At 35.4% G+C, this 6,000-nt stretch overlaps 1 protein-coding gene across 1 annotated transcript in view; it reads right to left on the reverse strand.

Moving 5' to 3' along the window:
* Positions 1-4,357, reverse strand: part of LOC143252072 (sodium/calcium exchanger 3-like) — a 99,428-nt gene extending 95,071 nt beyond the window's left edge. Inside the window, exon 1 of the mRNA XM_076503678.1 lies at positions 3,979-4,357. The gene's annotated coding sequence lies outside the window, so the exon portion shown is untranslated. The remainder of the gene's footprint in view (positions 1-3,978) is intronic.
* Between the last annotated feature and the right edge of the window lie 1,643 nt (positions 4,358-6,000).

Here is a 6,000-nt window from a genome sequence, read left to right on the forward strand (position 1 = left end):
AAAAAAATCATTTTTATTATATAGTAAAGTGATATAAATCCTCTAAATTCTGATTTCAATAAATGCAAATTTTAACCGATATCGAACTCTTCTATACTATTTATCAGTATAATTACATTTTAAACACTATAATATATACAAATTTAAAGATATACAAGACAACTCAAATATCTGACAAGACAGTACGATGTTATATGTGAAAGAAACTACCGGATTAGTTCATGCTGGTTGGAAAACAATTTTTTACTTATTTTTTTGTATTTCTACATTATTACTTACTGATATACTTATCTTGTTAATAAATATATAACATGATTTATATTAAAATTGTCTCTTAAAATATACAAAGGCTGCTATCACGGACCTAGCAATTTGTAAAGTGTATTACTATGGCTTTAGCAACGAAAATGCATACGATTTTTAATGAACTATGAAAGCGTATTTTAGACTTAAATAATTTGAGAATGTCCATAGTAATTGTATTTAGTGTAATGTTAATTTTTGTAAGGACATTGCACGTGTGTCAAGTATTAACACTAAGGCACGCTCATTGCATTAAAAAGCTTGACTAAACAAAACAGGTAAGATTATTCAGAATTGAAGAGACAATATCCAATCCGGATTCCTCTTATAAAGGCCTTTCTAATGATATGAGATTTGTAGCGTTTGGTTGAGAAATTTGTGGGAAAAGTACCTGGAAGACAAACGCAAGCGTACGATTTATTTAGATTCTTGGACTATGAAAGCTGACTGATAGGGTTGTGGCAATGAACGAATATTATTCCCACTGTTTTTACAATGTATAAAGGTCATTACTGCATTTCTGGAAACGTCTGAAGATTATTGCTATGGTTCTAATCCACCGCTGGAACAGCGGTAAGTCTTCGAATTTACAACACTAAAATCAGGGTTTCGATTTCCCTTGGTGGACTCAGCAGATAGCCCGATGTGGCTTTGTTATAAGAAAAACACACACACACCTTATGGTTCCAGAAATAAACGAAAGTTATTACCATTGTTCTATCACTACTACTGTGATTCAAGAACTTTACAAAGATTACTGTCACGGTCATAGCATGTAAAGGTATGGTGCTAGCAATGTACTGAGACTATTATTACCGTTTTAGCAATGTTACTAAGGTTCTAGCAGTTTATAAAGAGTAATGCTATAGTTTAAGCAGTTTACAATACTGTTACTCTGCTTTTAGCAGCTTACAAAGATTATTACTGTAGTTCTATCAACGTGTAAATATACATAAAATATACTTTTATGATTCTAACAATGTCATAAAGTTATTTCCATGATAACGGTAATGCACAAGGGTTAATACATTGGACCTAGTAAGGTTGCTCTAAAGTCTACTAATGCTTACGAAGTTTAATAAAACAATTCTATTAATATGTGAAGACTTCTTATAGAATAACAATAATTTATTAAAAGTAACCGTCTAGGTCCGGAAAATGTTAGTTTTACCAGTTACTACACGTCATAAAGCACTAGTTTTACCAGTTACTACACGTCATAAAGCACTAGTTTTACCAGTTACTACACGTCATAAAGCACTAGTTTTACCAGTTACTACATGTTATAAAGCACTAGTTTTACCAGTTACTACACGTCATAAAGCACTAGTTTTACCAGTTACTACACGTCATAAAGCACTAGTTTTACCAGTTACTACACGTCATAAAGCACTAGTTTTACCAGTTACTACACGTCATAAAGCACTAGTTTTACCAGTTACTACATGTTATAAAGCACTAGTTTTACCAGTTACTACACGTCATAAAGCACTAGTTTTACCAGTTACTACATGTTATAAAGCACTAGTTTTACCAGTTACTACACGTCATAAAGCACTAGTTTTACCAGTTACTACATGTTATAAAGCACTAGTTTTACCAGTTACTACACGTCATAAAGCACTAGTTTTACCAGTTACTACGTCATAAAGCACTAGTTTTACCAGTTACTACATGTCATAAAGCACTAGTTTTACCAGTTACTACACGTCATAAAGCACTAGTTTTACCAGTTACTACACGTCATAAAGCACTAGTTTTACCAGTTACTACACGTCATAAAGCACTAGTTTTACCAGTTACTACACGTCATAAAGCACTAGTTTTACCAGTTACTACATGTTATAAAGCACTAGTTTTACCAGTTACTACACGTCATAAAGCACTAGTTTTACCAGTTACTACATGTTATAAAGCACTAGTTTTACCAGTTACTACATGTTATAAAGCACTAGTTTTACCAGTTACTACATGTTATAAAGCACTAGTTTTACCAGTTACTACACGTCATAAAGCACTAGTTTTACCAGTTACTACATGTTATAAAGCACTAGTTTTACCAGTTACTACACGTCATAAAGCACTAGTTTTACCAGTTACTACATGTTATAAAGCACTAGTTTTACCAGTTACTACATGTTATAAAGCACTAGTTTTACCAGTTACTACATGTTATAAAGCACTAGTTTTACCAGTTACTACATGTTATAAAGCACTAGTTTTACCAGTTACTACATGTTATAAAGCACTAGTTTTACCAGTTACTACACGTCATAAAGCACTAGTTTTACCAGTTACTACACGTCATAAAGCACTAGTTTTACCAGTTACTACACGTCATAAAGCACTAGTTTTACCAGTTACTACACGTCATAAAGCACTAGTTTTACCAGTTACTACACGTCATAAAGCACTAGTTTTACCAGTTACTACACGTCATAAAGCACTAGTTTTACCAGTTACTACATGTTATAAAGCACTAGTTTTACCAGTTACTACACGTCATAAAGCACTAGTTTTACCAGTTACTACATGTTATAAAGCACTAGTTTTACCAGTTACTACATGTTATAAAGCACTAGTTTTACCAGTTACTACATGTTATAAAGCACTAGTTTTACCAGTTACTACATGTTATAAAGCACTAGTTTTACCAGTTACTACACGTCATAAAGCACTAGTTTTACCAGTTACTACATGTTATAAAGCACTAGTTTTACCAGTTACTACACGTCATAAAGCACTAGTTTTACCAGTTACTACATGTTATAAAGCACTAGTTTTACCAGTTACTACATGTTATAAAGCACTAGTTTTACCAGTTACTACATGTTATAAAGCACTAGTTTTACCAGTTACTACATGTTATAAAGCACTAGTTTTACCAGTTACTACATGTTATAAAGCACTAGTTTTACCAGTTACTACATGTTATAAAGCACTAGTTTTACCAGTTACTACATGTTATAAAGCACTAGTTTTACCAGTTACTACACGTCATAAAGCACTAGTTTTACCAGTTACTACACGTCATAAAGCACTAGTTTTACCAGTTACTACACGTCATAAAGCACTTGTTTTACCAGTTACTACATGTTATAAAGCACTAGTTTTACCAGTTACTACATGTTATAAAGCACTAGTTTTACCAGTTACTACACGTCATAAAGCACTAGTTTTACCAGTTACTACACGTCATAAAGCACTAGTTTTACCAGTTACTACACGTCATAAAGCACTAGTTTTACCAGTTACTACACGTCATAAAGCACTAGTTTTACCAGTTACTACATGTTATAAAGCACTAGTTTTACCAGTTACTACACGTCATAAAGCACTAGTTTTACCAGTTACTACACGTCATAAAGCACTAGTTTTACCAGTTACTACACGTCATAAAGCACTAGTTTTACCAGTTACTACACGTCATAAAGCACTAGTTTTACCAGTTACTACATGTTAAAAAGCAGTTTCTTAAACTAAATGTACAGTATCAGGAATGAAATTATTTTGGAGTAGGTCAACTGATGTTTAACCTTTTATACAGAATAATTATATTGTTACTATTCGTTTTGTCATTATGCCCAGACCGACATTATTTGAAACCAATTAAAAACCTGCACGTTTGTATTTTTCTGCTAAGGCTACAAGCTGTTGACAAAGAAACATTTTTACCTTGTTAAAAGTCTTTAAACAAAGTTTCCTTGCTGTATCGGGTGGGTTGAAACTCATACGTTGATGGTAGTTTTACTGGAGTAACTTCTCATAACTACTTTCGTAAGACGTTGTTTGAGTGGCTCATCTCTGATATTTCAGTTTATCCACTGCTCCGTATCAACGATGAACAGTTTATTAGATTCACGAGAAGTGAACACGTCAAGTGTGGAAACTGAACCACATGTCACCAGACATTAAGTGGTAACTTGCTGAAGTTGGAAGGACCCGACAGTTTTATGTGAAGCATTTCTTGTTCCGTCTCACAGGCAGTAGATAAGCAAAGAAACGATAGCCAGGTAACTTCTTCTATTGGACTGTGCTCAAACCTGAGGGAAGTAAAGCAGTAAAACCTGCGTGAAGGGTATCATGGGAGATTGGAAGCAACCAAATGTGAAAAGGGGGAACACGCAGAGCCATGTCACGTGTGCTATTTATAGTCAGTCGATGAGACGTGTTAATGGGGTAGGCGGAGGTGAATGTTTGTCACTGAATACTGTTAGCTGGCAGACCAGGTGGGTTAAGACGTTCGACTCGTAATCTGAGGGTCGCGGGTTAGAATCCCTGTCACACCAAACATGCTCGCCCTTTCAGCCGTGGGAGGCGTTATAATGTGACTTTCAACCCTACTATTCGTTGGTAAAAGAGTAGCCCAAGAGTTGGCGGTGGGCGGTGGTGACTAGCTGCGTTCCCTCTAGTCTTACACTGCTAAATTAGAGACAGCTAGCACAGATAGCTCTTGAGTAGTTTTGCACGAAATTCAAAACAATAAATTAATCAATCATGTTAGCTGGTGAAAATACTAGTTCGTTAACTTAATTACAAAACCTGAATATGACAGTATATTCTACGTTAAACTAAACGTTTTTCTTAAGGTAATGTTTCACACCTAATAATTAAATGCTTGCCAAAATAAACAAAAGTATAAACCAAACATAAAAAACTATAACAGATATAAAATCCAAATTTAACATAACTTATGTATAGACATTCAAACACCTAACTACGTACCAGAGTGAACATTCGCTTCTGCCACTCTTTCACGTACCGTGTCTCCTATCTTCTCACGACTTTGTAGAACGTTCTGGTACCTGGAGTTTTCAATAATTTTGTACTGGCGCGGCGTAGAACTGGTACATTCGCGATCACTTTTCCGCTCTACACAAGTAAAAATTGTGTAGCTCTTAACAAAAGCCAAATTAAACTTATATCCTTTTTATCGTTACTTTTAAATCTATTAATTTTTTCTCTCTATCTTTTCCGAAACTGAAATGAATTCAGTGATGTCCTAGTGGCTTCCTGTTAGCATTCTGCAACACGAAATAGAGATATCTCCCAACGCTGACAATAGATCAGGGAATCAATCGAGCATGACGTCATCCTCAATCACGAGACTATGGTTTCTTCATCATTTTCTATTTTTCGCTCTTTGCACCAACTTTCCTCATTCAAGTTCTAGATCTCTAATCTGCCTGTCTCTCGCTCTTCCTTCAACTTATCCATTACCAACCTCCATAGATCTTCTCTCAGATCTAATTAAACATAAGAACATCTTCCGTTTCTAACATATATCCAACAATTGTGTAGTTTCCAATGTCACATCAGTACTATTTTCAATCAAACCAGCTGATTTTCATTAATCGTCTATACTATGAAATTTCAAATACTTGCAATATTCGTTTTGTTTTAGAAGACAAGGTCCAGTACCTTTCCACTCCATGCAGTAGGACAGCTATACTCACTATTTTATCAGCCTCCTTTAGTTCTAGTTTAATTTCACTTCTGAACATACATATTTACGAGCCCCCTATGGCCCGGCATGGCCAAGCGCGTAAGGCGTGCGACTCGTAATCCGAGGGTCGCGGGTTCGTGCCCGCGTCGCGCTAAACATGCTCGCCCTCCCAGCCGTGGGGGCGTATAATGTGACGGTCAATCCCACTTTTCGTTGGTAAAAGAGTAGCCCAAGAGTTGGCGGTGGGTGGT

The sequence above is a fragment of the Tachypleus tridentatus genome, chromosome 6, assembly GCF_004210375.1.
Source record: "Tachypleus tridentatus isolate NWPU-2018 chromosome 6, ASM421037v1, whole genome shotgun sequence".
Taxonomy (NCBI): domain Eukaryota; kingdom Metazoa; phylum Arthropoda; class Merostomata; order Xiphosura; family Limulidae; genus Tachypleus; species Tachypleus tridentatus.